Genomic DNA, 16716 nt, shown 5'->3' on the forward strand with positions numbered 1-16716 from the left:
ATGACCATGCCCACTCAGGTTCTGGAAGCTTCCCTGAGCCCACACACAACTTCCCCTGAAATGGAATAACGCTGGTGATGTGTCTACACCCAGCAGCAGGAAAAACATGACCGCACTACAAATGTCATAGTGTCCCACACAAATGACCCCAGTGACCATGACCTCTGACCTATTCGGATCCACTGCCACCGGCTGGGGGCTGCCCATCCACTGAAAGCTGGTACTGTAAAAGCTTCTGTTTCTCACTGTGTCAGATGGTCTGCAAATGTCAAAGAGGGGAGAAAAAGCCGAAATTTCCATAAGTTAGCTTGAGCCAGGAGCTATCGGTGGGTGGGGGGCTGTCTTGGCCAGTCTCTGGAGGAAAGGGGGCTTGAACCTCTGTAACGTGAGGCCAGAAGAGCAAGGAGGGCGGGGTCTTTGCAGATCTAAGTGCCTGCTCTGGACCAGGTGCTGTGGGCGGAGGGCGAGATCAGGTTTGCAGGGACCCTTACGTGGGGCTAAGGTATTTGGACTTTATCTGCCAGGGGGTGGGGAGCCTGTAGAGTTTAGGAATGATCTGATGCAAATTGCTTCCGAAGTTGGATTACAGAGAGGAGAGTGGAGGGACTTTCCTGGCGGTCCAGTAGTTGGGACTCTGCGTTTCACTGCAGGGGGCACGGGTCCGATCAGGGAACTAGGATCCCGCATGCCACGTGGTGCAGCCAAAAAAGGAGAGGAGAGTGGAGACTGAGAAAAATCGGGCAGAGAAAGTCGATATTTAACAGAAAAGAAGTTATTAGGGTACCCCGACAAGGGCTCCTGCAGTGGGTGTCCCGTGCTGGAGAGAAGGGGAGACCCCCCCTCCCTATACCACACACTCCCGGGAAGGGAGACATTCGTTCAGGAGCTCGTGGAGTCACCTGCTTTTAAGAAAGGTGACCTAGAATGGTCCCAAGCTCCATGGGGCTCACCCAGCACCCCGGCATCTGGGGGACTTTCCCAGGCTGCTTTGTGAGGGGGAGAGAGAAAGGCCAGAGGATGAAGGGGAAGGGCACAGAGGAGAAAAGGCTTTTTCATGGAGAGCCATTAGCCACTTGTTCCGAGCAGCAGTGAAGAACATTCATGAAGTGGGGCTGTGCCTTCAGGGACAGCTGACAAAGGCTTCTGCTCACACACTGTCTCACCCTGGAACCCCAGAAGCTACACTGACACTCCAGATGCATGCGTATTACTTCTAATTTAAAATAAAGGAGATCAATCCATTGAGGCTCAGAGAGGTTAAGTGACTTGCCTGTGGTCACACAGCTACTAAGTAGAAAGGCAGAGTGGAGGCCGCGAGGATGGACGTGGGGGAAAGCTGTCAATGGGTCCTAATGTATCGTGAAATGGGGGAGGCAAGACTGAGGTCCCAATGCCTGACAAACAGGCATTTCTGTGACCTGCACAGAAAGTACCGAAGCAAACGGCCCATCTGGGGAGCACGTTGAAGACCCCAAAGGACAAGGCTGAATTGAAAGCAAAGATCCTGCTCATGTGACATGGTGATTGTTCACGGAGCACCTCCTGCTCTTGCCAACTGCACTGGAAGTCCCCTGAGGAAAGGGCTTGGCAATCCTGTTTCCTGGTGGGCTGTGCGCACCACACACAGAAATCTGAGTAATTGTACTTACGCGACGCACCCAGAAGGGCCCTAGTCACCCACATAGCAGTCCCTGGGGAGGTGGTGGCTGGTTTATTTAATTGGATCTGTATAGTTCCCCATAGTTCCTCAATGGTTGACATCATATTCTGGAAAGATTAGCAGAATATGGAGAATTACATCACCTTTAGAGATGAGAAAATGGAAGCACAGAGAGGGTACGCGTTTTGCCTAAACTCACACAGCAGAGCCCATTCTTAAAATCCTCATCTGGGACCTGTCTTGGTTATCATTCAAGGGTCTGTCTGAAACAAGGAGCTGTCCCTTTGCGGGGGCCGAAGTCAAAACCCACCAAAAAGCCCCCTTCTTCTCCCAATGAGAATGCAGGGCCTGCGGGCAGATCAGAGCTGTCTGCTCTTATTTCAGGAGCTTCTATCAAATTCCAGATGGGGAGCTCTTGCTGGCAGGAATGGGGTGCACCCCTGGGTGGGGCGATGGGGCCCATGGGGCACAGGTTCTCCTCACCGCTGGCTATGGTCACAGCTGTAAATACTGCCCACCCCCCAGGAGAGCTCCCATTCGAAGGAAAGGGGATCTTCTTGCTGTCGGCATGCTCAGCTGCCTGGGTTTGAATCCCAGCCCCGTGTGATTTGGGCGATTTGCATGCCCTCTCTGTGCCTAAGCATCCCCGTCCGTAACGCAGGGATGTTAATAAAGGGATTAAATGAGGATTAAATCTACTGGGATTAAGTATAAGTATAACTAGAGTCAGCTTCCAGGCCTGCCAGCGCCAGGCTGAGCCCTCGGCACGGTGCCAGCGAAACTTCTCCAGGCTTGGCCCGCCCCTGCTCTTAATCATAGCACCTCACTTCCTCTCTAGGTAAAGTGACCAAAGTAATTAACATATTAAATTTATATGTGTGTATGTATAATCAATATATCAACATATAATCAATATATTGAATATATATGTATATAAGCACACATATGCATACACATACACACATATATATATATATTTTTTTAAGGAGAAGGAGGTGAAATGTGAGCTAAGTCTTTATCTTTTTTTTTTAATTAATTAATTAATTTATTTATTTATTTATTTATTTATGGCTGTGTTGGGTCTTCGTTTCTGTGCGAGGGCTTTCTCCAGTTGCAGCAAGCGCGGGCTACTCCTCATCGCGGCGCGCGGGCCTCTCACTATTGCGGCCTCTCTTGTTGCGGAGCACAAGCTCCAGACGCGCAGGCTCAGTAGTTGTGGCGCACGGGCCTAGTTGCTCCGCGGCATGTGGGATCTTCCCAGACCAGGGCTCGAACCCGTGTCCCCTGCATTAGCAGGCAGATTCTCAACCACTGCGCCACCAGGGAAGCCCAAGTCTTTATCTTTTATGTGCAGAGTGCACAGCTATTGTCTACCTTTAGGGAATCCAGGAAATAACAGTAATCAAACATTATTTAGTGTTTGAAGGTAGCCACCAGGACTTCAACTGGAGTTCAGAGAGGCAGAGGGCTGAGAGGTGAGAAACAGTTGCTTTGTTATCATAAACTCTGGACAAATCCCATTAGATTTTTTTTTTTATTGAAGTAGAGTTGATTTACAATGTTGTGTTAATTTCTGCTGTACAGCAAAGTGATTCAGTTTTACATATATATATATATATATACATGCTTTTTAAATATTCTTTTCCATGATGGTTTATCACAGGATATTGAATGTAGTTCCCTGTGCTATACAATAGGACCTTGTCGTTTATCCATCCTATACATAATAGTTTGCGTCTGCTAACCCCAAACTCCCACTCCATCCCTCCCCACCCCCCTCCCCCTCGGCAAGCACAAGTCCGTTCTCTGTCTGTGAGTGTGTTTCTCCCATTAGATTTGTTCCCAAGGGCATGGGATCCAATGGAATAGGTTTTCAGTGAGAGGCCCAGTGCCGTACAATGACGATGATATTCGGGCTGTGAGTCCAGCCAGGCCCAGCCCTGGGGCCTGGCCAGTGGTTGCCGTGCCCACCCCTGCTGACCATCTGGCCTGAGAGTTTTCCATAGCGCCCTTGCTCAGTCCTCAGCGCAAGCCACAGGTGTCCCCGCCGGGACATAGCTTCACCAGTGACTCACCTCTTCATTTTTAGTGCGTCCTCTGAGCCTGCGGCTCTGTCTCTGCAGCAGCTGTCTGTCTGGGGGTCAGGGCCTGCTCTGGCCTCACCGCCCTCGGGCCCGTGCACAGAGGGCAGGGACCGAGGTCCGCGCCAGGACAAGCTCTTGACAACCTGCCCCGCTAGGAGAGGGAAGTGAGGACAAAACGCATCCAGAGTGGATCTGGACCCGGGACTGCGTTCTTCTGCTGACCTCTGAATGCGTGGGTCTGGACCAGCCTCAGGATTCTCAATGTCTTGAGCGAGATCATTAAAACTCTGCTTTAAGGGTCTGCGGGCTGCCTTCCCAGCTTGGTATTCCTGCTACTCTTCCCCTCTCTCCTTCCAGAAGGGGGTCGACAGCAACACTTCACAGCCACACGCAGAGGCGCCCACAGCTGAAAGGGTTTTTGCAGCTGTTAACTTACTAGTTTACACCTTCAGGATTTACCGAGCTTTTAGCTGAAAAGGCCTTTTCTGCCAGCTTCTCCCAAGCTTGAGTAAACAAAAAACCTATTTATGTCTTCAGAGCACTTAATTAAGGCAGGGCAGGGATAAAATCAGTGACAGAGTGTAGTAAAAACACAGTCCTTTAAGTCATGAGAGGGGGGGTGCCCCGGGCCAGCTGCGTGTTCTTGGGGAAGCCGTGTCCCCTCCAATTTTTGTTTTGTAAAGTTGAAAGAATAATATCATGAAAGCCCAAACACCCTTCTCCTCCACACCTCAACTGTTAATGCAATGATATTATATAGCCTTGATTTCATATCAAGATTCCCCCAATTATCCCAACGATGTCCTTGAAAGCTGCTTTCTTTTTCAGTCTGGCACCCGAGCATACGACATTCTTAGTTGTCATTGCTGGGGGTCAATTCTCCGGGGGTCTCTTGTGTTTCGGCACATCTTGGGAGCAGAAGCCCTGGCTGCCCTTTGTCTGGAAAGGTAGAGATAGTGTGTCCTTCCAAAGCCAAGTGTAGGCATGCTTACTGTCCAGTATAAGAAAGATAATATCTCCCTCTGGTCCGGGGCGGGCGGGGGAAGATCAGGCAGGTTTACTGTCCATTATAAAATATTCGGGTTCCTTCACCTCAAGGTTCCTCTGCTATAATGCAAGGCACTGTGTGGGCGGGTGTCACTTGGCCTTCTTTGAGTGGCCCTGTGGGACCTGGGGCTCGGGAAAAATGGCAGGAGAAAATGCTGGCACTCTGTCCACTGCGAGGGCTGTGAGTCACAGCATCCTCTGTCTCTGACCCCACAATCTCCTGTGTTTTGCCAGGGCCCAGGCAACAGTGGCAGACTAACTTCTTAGCTGGCCGGGAAGGTGAAATCTCAGAACTTTATAGTCTTTGATAATCATTTTCAGGCAAGAGCATGAGTCACTTCACACCCTCAATAGTCATTTCTCTTTTGTCCTTTCTTCTAGAATAATCCCTTGCCTTTCTATGTCTGTCTAGACACTGACAGTTTCAAAGCGTTCAGGCCAGTTGTTTTCTTGTTTGTTTTGGCCGTGCCGCGCAGCATGCAGGATCTTAGTTCCCCGACCAGGGATCAAACCCGCGCCCCCTGCAATGGAAGCGGAGAGTCCTAACCACTGGACCGCCAGGGAAGTCCCAATACATTCATCTTTCTGTACCACTTTGGTTACCATTTTTTCAATTTAGGGGTTCACGGTTGTCTTGCTCACAAGCTGCACTTAAAAGTAAACGCAAATATCTCTAGGGTTTGACACATGTGGACCCGGGGCCCACACGCACAGCAGACTAAAAGCTGTGGAGGCGGCCCCTTCTTTGCGCCTCTCTTTTGGCGAATCTACGCAAGGCAAAACGTTTTGGGGTTTTCCAAATGTGGCACACCATCCAAATGGGTTTCAAATGATTTTCTCTGACTAGAAAGCATGATGTCACGTGAATTGGTGGGTATGTGTGCCTGGGTCCATAATGGCAAAACATCACTTCTTGATTTAGAGGGTTTGGGGGATGAAAAAGCTGTTATGCTGAGAAAAAAGTCCTCCAAAAAACACTATGGCTTTTCACGAGCCGGTATGGCAAACACTCTTTAACTGGACAGTCGTTCTCAGCTACATCTGAATAAAGAAGCAGACAGGATATCTGTGCACATTAAACATACATAAGACTAAGTCTAGCCTGGGTAGAGCCAAAGGGAAGCCAGAGTAACTGAGAGGGGTGCAGAGGAGAGAACAAACTCTTCACCAGCTCCTGCCAAACTCGGAGCTCTTTCTCTGCACCTCAGAGGGACTGAGGGAAAGCTGCCAGGGGCCCTGTATCCCCCCAGCGAGGGCCCCGGGGTGAACACACTGCAGAGAAGGGCAAACAAATACCGTTTCTATTCATTCCTCAAGGAAGACACAAGTCCGGGCAGATTTTTTGGTTGTGTGGTTTGCGGCTGAAAGTGGAGACCAAGGGCATCAAGTAGGAAGCAAAGGAAAGGCTCCAGGCTCCTGGCGTGATGCCCAGGGGCTCCGGGGAGGCAGAGTCTGGGTACCAGACTTGAGGGAGGGCATGGCTGTGGGCGGAGAGCTCAGCAAAGCTCCCGGTTCAGTCCCGAGACACTGAGGGAAAGGGAGAGGGCCTCTTGTCTGCTATCCCTTCAATCAGTAGTTATTAATTGAGCACCTACTGTATGTGTGGCATTGGGGATACAGCCATGGACAAGTCAAACTTGGTCCGCATTCTTATGGAATTTCCAATCGGGGCTGGAGATGGGTGGGAGAGAAAATAGTTCATTAAGATAATTTCAGAGACTTATGAATACTATACAAATACAGTGGGATAGAGAATAACCAGTATGGAGCTGCTGTTGATGGGGTGGTGAGGGGAGTCAAGGAAGCCCCTTGGGTGGTGGGTTTGAATGGTGAAAGGAGCTGGCCCTGAGTAGAGCCTGAGGAAGGGCATTCCTCAGAGAGGACACTGAAGGTGCAAAGGCCCTGAGGCCACCACAAACTCAAGGTGCTCTTTGTAAAGGGAAGAATGTAGAGAGAGACCCAGAGAGAAGAGTGGGGGGAAATAAACAGAGAAAGGGAGACAAGACACAGGAGATGGAAGGGGAAAAGTGAAAGAGACCAGTTGTGAAGGACTGGAGGAAAAGGACAGGAAAATTCATGGAGGGGGTGGGCAAGAAAGCCACTGCCTACAAAAATGAATCGATGCATCGTGTGCACATGGGGGGAGGAGGGAGACGGGGTGTGTGCAAAGAAGGCCCACATTACCTTCACTCCTGAATGATCCCTACTTGTCTCTGCATGTGTGGACTTGGCACTTTTGCTGGCTTTGTGTGTGTTTAGTTCTTATTTCCCCAATTAGATTACAAACTTCACAAAGGCAGAGAGCATGCCTCGTAAATTTTCCCCCCCTTTCTGCGCAGCACTTACCACAATGCTCTGTATACTGTGGGCTCACTAATTATTGTTTGAACAAAGGAATGGATGGATGGATGGATGGATGGATGGATGGATGGATGGATGGATTCTCAAACTAGACCGTGTCTCGCTGCAATTAGCCACGTTGTTTATATTTTGCAAAGGTTGGATAAATATTTTGCACACACACATGTGCCCACATGGGGCACAAGAATGAACGTGCACTCTAGCCTAACTTAAAGAACATCTCTGACACTTGGGAGCAGCAAGTTGGCAAACTGACGCTAGGAGGTTTTGGAAGAGGTAAGGATTACCTGCTACATCGGGGTGAACATGGATGCCTGAACCAGACACACCAGTGTTTAGCAGAGATGAACAAGAACAGGGAGGAGATATCGAAAAGAAGAGAGGAAAGTAGGTTAAGTGCGGCAAGATTGCTAACGCTCACTAGTTTTGAAGTTCCACTCTTCTTCCAGGGAACAAGGCTGTACTATATTCCCCAGGCTTCTGGGCAGTTAGGTGTGGCCACAGGATTGAGTTCCGGCTACTGGAATGTGGGTGGGATCCACGTGTGCTACTTCTAGACCCAGTTTGTAGAACTTCTCCTGCATACCATACCTTCTCCAGCCACTGGCTGAATGGAGAGGACTCCAAGGACCTAAAGGAGGGAGGAGCCACAGGATGGACGGAGCCTGGGTCCCTGAGTGACTGTGTGGAGGAGAGCCTGCTGACTGACGGCTCTGCAGCCACTGAGATGTGGAGGTTGTTTGTTACAGCAGCTAACACTGCTTATCCTGACCCATACAGAAGAGATGGGGAAGGTGAGAAGTAGGGCTTTTCCTTCACACAGAAGAATCCAGAAGAAGGAGCTCTCCACTCAGTGGCGTCTAGAGGCCAGCTACTGGGACACCACCCAGGAGCATGAAATGCTTCTCCCTGTGACACCAGGGTAGTGGACAAGCCCAGGAAAGGAAGGACAGAAGGGCTTCATTTCCCACTGGTAACAGGTAATGGAACAGGGGCATCTGAAGTCAAGCCACTTGACATGGGGGCCACAAATTCCATATTTTAAAAACAAGAGGAGAAAAAATGTATGATAAATAGATAGGAAAAAAGAGGTTTGATTGGAACTTCATCTTGAAAAATAAATCTAAAATGATAAAAACGAAAAATAAGCTAAGTTCATTTTTATTTACCAAAGTGTGGTAACTGCTCTAATGCTTAGAGCAGACAAATGACCAAGGATGATTTTTTTCTTTTACTTTCTTTTTTTTTTCCCCCAAGAAAATTGTCTAAAAGCATGACTGACATCCTTCCCTTCACATCTGACTTTTTCACAGCCCTTGTGGTTCAGAGTTGATCATTTTTTTTAAGTTCAAGGGTTTAGTTCATTACAGCACTATTTACAATAGCCAGGACATGGAAGCAACCTAAATGTCATAGACAGAGGAATGGATAAAGAAGATGTGGCACATATATACAATGGAATATTACTCAGCCATAAAAAGAAACAAAATTGAGTTATTTGTAGTGAGGTGGATGGACCTAGAGTCTGTCACACAGAATGAAGTCAGAAAGAGAAAAACAAATACCGTATGCTAACACATATATATGGAATCTAAAAAAAATGGTTCCAATGAACCTAGGGGCAGGACAGGAATAAAGACGCAGGTGTAGAGAATGGACTTGACATGGGGAGTGGGAAGGGTAAGCTGGGACGAAGTCAGAGAGTAGCATTGACATATATATGCTACCAAATGTAAAATAGATAGCTAGTGAGAAGCAGCTGCATAGCACAGGGAGATCAGCTCAGTGCTTTGTGACCACCTAGAGGGGTGGAATAGGGAGGGTGGGAGGGAGATGCAAGAGGGAGGAGAAATGAGGATATATGTATATGTACAGCTGATTCACTTTGTTGTACAGCAGAAACTAACACAATATTGTAAAGCAATTATACTCGATAAAGATGTTAAAAAAAAGATGTGGTACATATATACAATGGAATACTACTCAGCCATTAAAAAGAATGAAATAATGCCATTTGCAGCAACATGGATGGACCTAGAGATTATCATACTGAGTGAAGTAAGTCAGACAGAGAAAGACAAATATCTTGATATCACTTATATGTGGACTCTAAAAAAATGGTACAAATGGACTTATTTACAAAACAGAAATAGAGTCACAGATGCAGAAAACAAACTTACGGTTAGCAGGGGGGAAAGTGGGGGAGGGAGGGAGATTGGGATTGACATATACACACAGTACTATATATAAAACAGATAACTAATAAGACCTACTGTATAGCACAGGGACCTCTACTCAATACTCTGTAATGGTCTATATGGGAAAAGAATCTAAAAAAGAGTGGCTATATGTATAACTGATTGACTTTGCTGTACAGCAGAAACTAACACAACACTGTAAATCAACTGTACTCCAATAAAAATTTATAAATAAATAAATAGCAAAAAAATGTTCAAGGGTTTAGTTGCCATTTCCAAGGGCTTATGTTAATACTTTCAAATTCAAGTCACAGTCTTGCAGGCGAGATTTAGTATCGCTGGGTGAATTTGGGTCAGCCACTGTCCCTCAGGTGACTGAGGATACAAGATGCTCTATCACCAACTTCACCCAGCAGATGGTTCCAAAGTGTGTGTCCTTCTTTGTTCCCCACAACAGTGGTCCCCAACCTTTTTGGTACCAGGGACCGGTTTCGTGGAAGACAATTCTTCCATGGACCGGGGGTGCAAGTGATGGTTCAGGTGGTAATGCGAGCGATGGGGGGGATGGTTCATGCAGTAACGCGAGCGATGGTTCAGCAGGTAATGCAAAAATGGGGAGCGATGGGGAGCGGCCGATGAAGCTTCGCTCACTAGCCCACCGCTCACCTCCAGCTGTGCGGCCTGGTTCCTAACAGGTCGCGGACCGGTACCAGGGGTTGGGGACCCCTGCCCTACAGGACGCGCTAAGCCGGGCCTCTGCAATTGCCACGCCCCACCTGAGGGACTTAGAGAAGCGGCATCTTGCAAGGGGGATCCCCTCCATGGAACTTTAAGCCACTTTGGCTTTGGAGCCACTTGCTGACATGAGCTGAGGTTAAAATGCTGATCCTGGTTCTTCTGGAAGGTTCCCAGGCTGCTGTTTACCCTGATTCTGGCCATCCACTGCATTTCCTACTACTGTTTTTCCAGCCTACTTAGCTATTCATGGGGAAAATATCACAGTGGGTAGAAAGTTTTTGCTCAAAAGCCAAACAAAGAGAAGAAAAACCAGGGCAAAGGGAAAGCAGCTTATTAAAAAAACAGACTTTGAAAAATACCGAACGCTCTTGTTAAGCAAATAATTTCCCAGGGTTCCTTAACGTACAAAGAAACTCAGGAGCTGCAAAAATAATCCAAGTTCAAGAAAATACCCCCGTTTCGGATTTGCTTTCTGTACATTCGCTAGAGTTTGCCCACAGTGAGACTCCTGGCACCTGCCAGGGTCAAGGACCCCGGGAAGACTCTACTTTGAAGCCAGCTGGACATCTGGAAGCTCCTTAGAATCTCTCCTCTTGCCCGGACTCAAAAAAGTCGCTTCTCTATAGTCACCCTTTGTGGCTAGGCTTCTAATCAAAGAGGAAGTGGAGGGGGAGGAAATGTTTTTCTTGGAAACAACAGCTGGATTCTTCTCACCATTCAGCGCTCTGCTCAGATGTCACCTCCTCTGGATGCCTGCCCTGATTATTCTGCCTAATCGCCCCACCCTCCTCCCCCAGTCACTCTATTCAGGTACCTTGCTTTGCGGTCTCCATATAATGTATCGCCACCTAAAATTATGAGGTTCACTCTTTTGTGTCTCTCACGCTATTAGCCGGCAACGCCATGGAGGAAGGAACTTTATCTGTTTTATGCACCAATCAATCCTTAGCCCCTGGAAAAATGCCAGGCACATAGTAGATGCTCAATAAAGGTTTGTTGAATTAAATTGAATCCTTATGTTAGAAACATTGAAGAAAAAATGATAGAAAACATTATTGCATTCCAGAAGGACTGGACCCTACCTCCTGGGAGTTTCTTTACAGAAAAATGGATATATATGCTTTTTTTTTTTCCATAGGAGATGCAATGAATGCAACTCTTGTGCAAAGCATGGCATGAAATAACCAGGGTCATTGTGAAGAATACAATGAGATAATTGTGTAAAGTATTAATACTTAACGGAGTGTCTGGTACATTGTGAGTGTTCAGTGAATATTGGCACTTAACAACTCATACTGAGCTCAAGGTCAACTAAGTTCTGTCTTTTCCACAAGTGCTGTTATAAATTCATATCTTCCATTTCCAGTCCTTCTGTTTTTTTAAGATGTGGTTTGATCTCTGTACAAGTCATCTTATTATGCTTTGCCCAAAACATTACATCATTCATCAGACTGTTCTTCCCAGCTTCGTATCATTTTTTAATGTGATCAGCACATCTTTGAAGGTCTTGTGAAAAATCACTAATAAAAATGTTGACGTGAATGAGACAATGGAATATTATTCAGCACCGAAAAGAAATGGGCCACAAAAAAGACATGGAGGAACCTCAAAAGCGTATTACTAAGTGAAAGAAGCTGATCTGAAAAGGCTATCTATGATATGATTCTAATTATATGACACTCTGAATAAGGCAAAACTATGGAGACAGTAAAGGGATCTGTGGTTGCCAGGAGTTGGGGGGAGGGGATGAATAGGTGGGGCGCAGGGGAATTTTAGGGCAGTGAAGCTATTCTGTATAATAGTGTAAAGGTGGGTACACGACCTTATACATTTGTTAAAACCCGTAGCACCATACAACAAAAAAGACTGAACCTTAACGGGCTTTAGTTAATAATAAGAGGCCAATATTGAGTCATCGATTGTCACAAAGGTACTGCTCTAGTGCAAGATGTTAATAACAAGGGAGGCTGTGGGGAGAAGACAGGGTAGGTGGTGCACTCTGTACTTTTGCTCTATTTCCTCTAACCCTAAAACTGCCCTATATAATAGCTTTTTGATTTTTAACAAATGCCTTCTCTACCTAAGGAGTCTGGGTTTGAATTCTGCCTCTACCACCGACTCCACATCTAGTCATTACTTGGACAAGTTACTTAGCGTCTCTGAGCCTCAGTTTCCTTGTCTGTAAGATGGGGATCATAATAGCATCTACCACATAGGGCTATTGTTAGAACTGAGTGGGCTGGTATGTGAAAAGTACCTAGAACAGTGGTTGGTGCAGAAGCATTCTGTAAGTGCTACATAAGTGTTAGCTGATATTATTATTATTATTATTGCCATCATCACATGGATACACTAGAAGGGTCAATGGTAATTGTAACTTGAGTTAATTAGAGGAAGAACGGAGCTTGGGGCACCACTGATCAGCCCCGCCCCCCCCACCAAGCAGACAGAACCCCAGGACACTGGCTGTCGACAGTGCCAAGTTCTCTCCACCTGAAAAATGATTAAACATGCGCAATGCCAATTTCCTTCCAGGCTAAGCCAGTTGGGAAACCACTGGTGTCTGGTTCTCTTCACCAAGAGAGTAAGCTTTTTCAGTCCTCCTGGGGAGAAGGTTTGAAGTTAGGAAGCCCCAGCACCCCATGCCCTTTGGCTGAAGAGGGCCAAGCACTTGGTCACTTCATAGCAATGTTCCCAGTGGGCTACAGCGGTGGGAAGAGTAGAATCCCATGATGACGCAGGGCAGGCGGGCTCAGGCGCCGTGACCCAAGCTGGTTGCTTTGCACCCCTCTTCTCTGCCACCTCCCATCACCTCAACCCATCACATCACCTCACAGGCTCCGCCCAGCTCTGCGCAGGTACAGTGGGGCTGCTCCGACCTCAGGGCACTGCTCAGACCTCTGGATGCTTCCCTGGGGGTTCTCACACGTGTAGGGGCCTGCCTGGCCCTTGCGCATTTGAAACCCAAGAGTGTGGGGCATTCAGATCACGGGGTCACCAGTGGGGACAGCTGCTGATGCAGGAACTCTGCCCCTTCCCATCCTCCCGGGGGACAGTTGTAAGGCTGCATTTCATAAGAACGTCCTACAGGACAGAGCTCCGGCTGATAAGGACGGGATCCCTCCTGCCCTGCTCCCTCAGTTCTGTGCAAACAAACCACCTTCTTGCAAGCCTGAAGCTCTGCTTTAGGACTGAACCCAGGCTAAGACACTGGCTGTCTGCAGGTGGCATCTAATCTATCCCCACCTCTCAAGCATGAATGTGGTCCATGGACACACACACACACACACTGCTGTGTTCCCATCACCCTCCCAAACGCCATCCACAGGGAAAGGATCTCCCAAGCAACAGCCATGAAGAACCAAAGGACCCAGTCCCCAGGGGTAGAGTCAGATGTGCTCTGTGCTGGGACTGGGTGCAAGTCAGCCGGGACACGGAGGTTTCTGGGGGCGGGGAGGGGTGATGTCTGGTGGAGGAGCTGCAGACGTGCACCTCTAAATGACGATATTTTCCTTCTCGAGGCGGAATGAATGCAGCCTCAGACAGATGCTGCCCCACAGCTGTTTGCGGCCAGGGCCCCGTGGCAGGCCAGTGACTTTGACAAGGGGGATTGGGATGGAACCTGACAAAGGGACCACTGTCTTTGAGGGAACTTGACATGAGCCCAGCAGAGCCGAGCGGCGGGAGTTTGCACAGCTGCGGCTGGAAGCAAACATGTACTTTCAGCTGACCTGGGCCCGTGGCTTCGCGCGTTAAACCTGACACTTTCCAGATGTACGGCGCCCTCCCTCTGGCACCGTCCACAGCACCAGGTCCCCGGGTCCACACGCACTCCCGACGCCGCCCTGTCAATGCCGCATTGTGCTGGGAACCCCGGGCCTCTCCTGCAGACTCTGCACCCCGACCTGAAAGTGAGTCCCCCAGGCTGAGCTGGAGATTTACAAGCTGGATTTCAAACTAGTTCAAGTTCAAAGTCAGCTCAACAGCAGCTGCCGCTCTGACTGCCATCACTCTTCATGCCTGGCTCCAGGTTGGGTGGTGAGGGGATGCTGAGCATGCCTTCCAGAAGATTCTTTTCAACCTGCCTTAGGGTGAACCCCAAGATTTCCACCACCAAGGGGGAGGCTCAGCTGGAGTTTGGAGGTACAGGAGGGTATCCCGACATGGCCACTGCCTCTCGGTCCCACCTGGGCTGAAGGAAAGCACGTGACCCTGATACCTGGACTCAGGCAGGCCACGTGGGGACCCCGGCTGCCGTGGGCGCTCCAGGAGAGGGGGTCACAAACCCCCGCCGTGGCACGAGCCTTCTCCAGCACCATCCGTTCTGGCAATTACTCCACTCAGCAGTCCTAACTGGAGGGTAGGGGTACCAGATGCTCTGGGGCACTACAGTGATGGAGGCCAAGTGACAGAGGCAGGACAGAGGCGGGCGGGACACTTGCACATTCTCTTGGGCAGCAGGTGACTTGCTTGGCTGGGGGACTCCCCCGCCGTGGGGTCTCTGAACTCAGGCAGGAGAAGCTGGGCTGGACCCCCAAGTCCACGGAGGGTGTGGCCCCCCTGCTGGGCGCAGATACAAGAGGAGCCATTGTCCCACCCCGCCCGTGGTCGAGGAAGGGTAAAATGAAGTGACCAGTGGCGGGGAGAGTCCTCTGCTGAGTCGGCAGGGCTGACTCACAGGGTATTTTTCCTCCTGGGACAAACCTGAGGACATTGAGTACACACTTGCTCAGGGGAGCCAGAAAGGGCGCCCGGAGGCTCAGGGGCCCCAGAGCTCACCCCTCAGGCAACCCCAGGAAGCAGCGGGCACCCCTCAATTCCTTCCCTTACTAAAGCATTTATTAACGTGTGCTCTTCAGTGGGCTCTGAGTGTAGAACGCATCACTTCTTTGCATCTTCATTTTTATTGGGGTGCAGTTTTCACCTGTAGGGAGCACGTATCTCAAATGTCCAGCTCTGTGCATTTTTACATACGTGTACACTCCGTGACCGCCGGCCAGGTCCAGGTGTAGATGTCACCCAGAGGGCTCCCTCAAGCCTCCTCCCCGTCAGTAACCCCAGAGAACCCTCCACATGGACTTTTATCACCACTGACGACTTTTGCCTAAAGATGAACTAAGATTCATCTTTTTGTCTCAAGGCAGAGAGACAGAACAGCTGGGTAAAATGTAAATGGTGTCATATAATATGTCATCTTGATTAACCCTTCATTTGTTTTATCCCCCTTTCTTCTTCTTATTCTTTTTTTCCATTTCTGATACCATGGAGGATGAGGTGATGGGGAAGGGGGCGGGCTGTCTCGGATCTTGCCGTCTTGCGGGGTCATCTGCTGATGGATTATTGGGCCACGTAACAATCAGCCACAATACCTCAGAGAGGGGCCAGCTGAGTGACTTGGCTGATCTTGGCTGCGCTCGCTCACGTGTCTGGAGGTCAGGTGGCCACTGGCTGCTCTGGATTGACCTTGGTGGGGAGTTGACCTTGGTGGGCTAGCCTGGGCATGTTCTGCAAGTGGAAACCTGCAAGACCCCTTGAGGTCTGGCCCAGGAACTGCTTCACTATCACGTCTACCTCATTTCTATTGGCCAAAGCCCAGAGTGAGAACAGGAAAGCACCACGATGTTCTAAAGCAAAGAGCTCATGACCTAATCACCCCAAAGACCCCACTCCTAACACCATCACATTGGGGGTTAGGGTTCCAGCCTATGAGCATTGGGGGGACACAGACATTCAGTCTATAGCAGTCATGGTGAAAGGGAGTGTCTGGATCCTTCAAGATAATCATCAAAGAGGGTCTTTATTAATTGAGGAGGGGGGTTAAGCCTTTTATCTCCACTAGCTTCTGGGGAAGAAGGAAGGGGGTGCCCTCAGAACTCACCGCAACATTCCTGGGCCTCCCCATCGGCTGTGAGGCCCCCGGTTGTGAGTCCTGAAGCTCTGATGATTTTATTCCATGGTGTGGAGCCCTGGTGTGGGCTGGGTCCCTGTCCTCCCGGGGGAGACCGTGTCCCGGAGGTCCTGGGGAACCACTATCCCGGCTCCCTGTTCTCTGCTCCTCTGGATTCTGCAGATCTGACCTCATTGCCATCCGCCCTGTGAACTGGGCCATCCTCCTGCCCACAGCCCGATCACACGCTCCACCTGTCTGGTTACCTCCACAGCTCTGAATCCTCCCTTTGCGGAGCTGGTGGGGAAAGGAGCTCTTTGCAGCACCAGAGAGACGCTCTCTGAGCCCTGACTGAGGACAGCAAGTATGGGCTTGGTGTCATCCGGGAAAGGAATGAGCAAAAAGAAATCCGGAGCCGTGGCTCTCAGACCGGGAGAGGTCGGGTGGCCCGGCGCACTCCTGGCCACGGGAGGAGATGCCAAGGAAGGGTCCTGTGACGCGGCTGGTAGCCTGGATGGCATCCATGAGTGTGAGCTCCTGTGGCCGAGGCGTCTGAGAAATGCAGCCCAGTTAAACACTGAGGTTCGGGGACTTCCCTGGCGGTCCAGTGGTTAGGAATCTGCACTTCCACTGCAGGGGGCACAGGTCTGATCCCTGGTCGGGGAACTAAGATCCTGCATGCCGCAAGGCATGGCCAAAAAAACAAAAACAAAACAAAAACCAAAACACTGAGGTTCTTGG

Source organism: Balaenoptera musculus, chromosome 14 (genome assembly GCF_009873245.2).
Source record: "Balaenoptera musculus isolate JJ_BM4_2016_0621 chromosome 14, mBalMus1.pri.v3, whole genome shotgun sequence".
Lineage (NCBI taxonomy): Eukaryota > Metazoa > Chordata > Mammalia > Artiodactyla > Balaenopteridae > Balaenoptera > Balaenoptera musculus.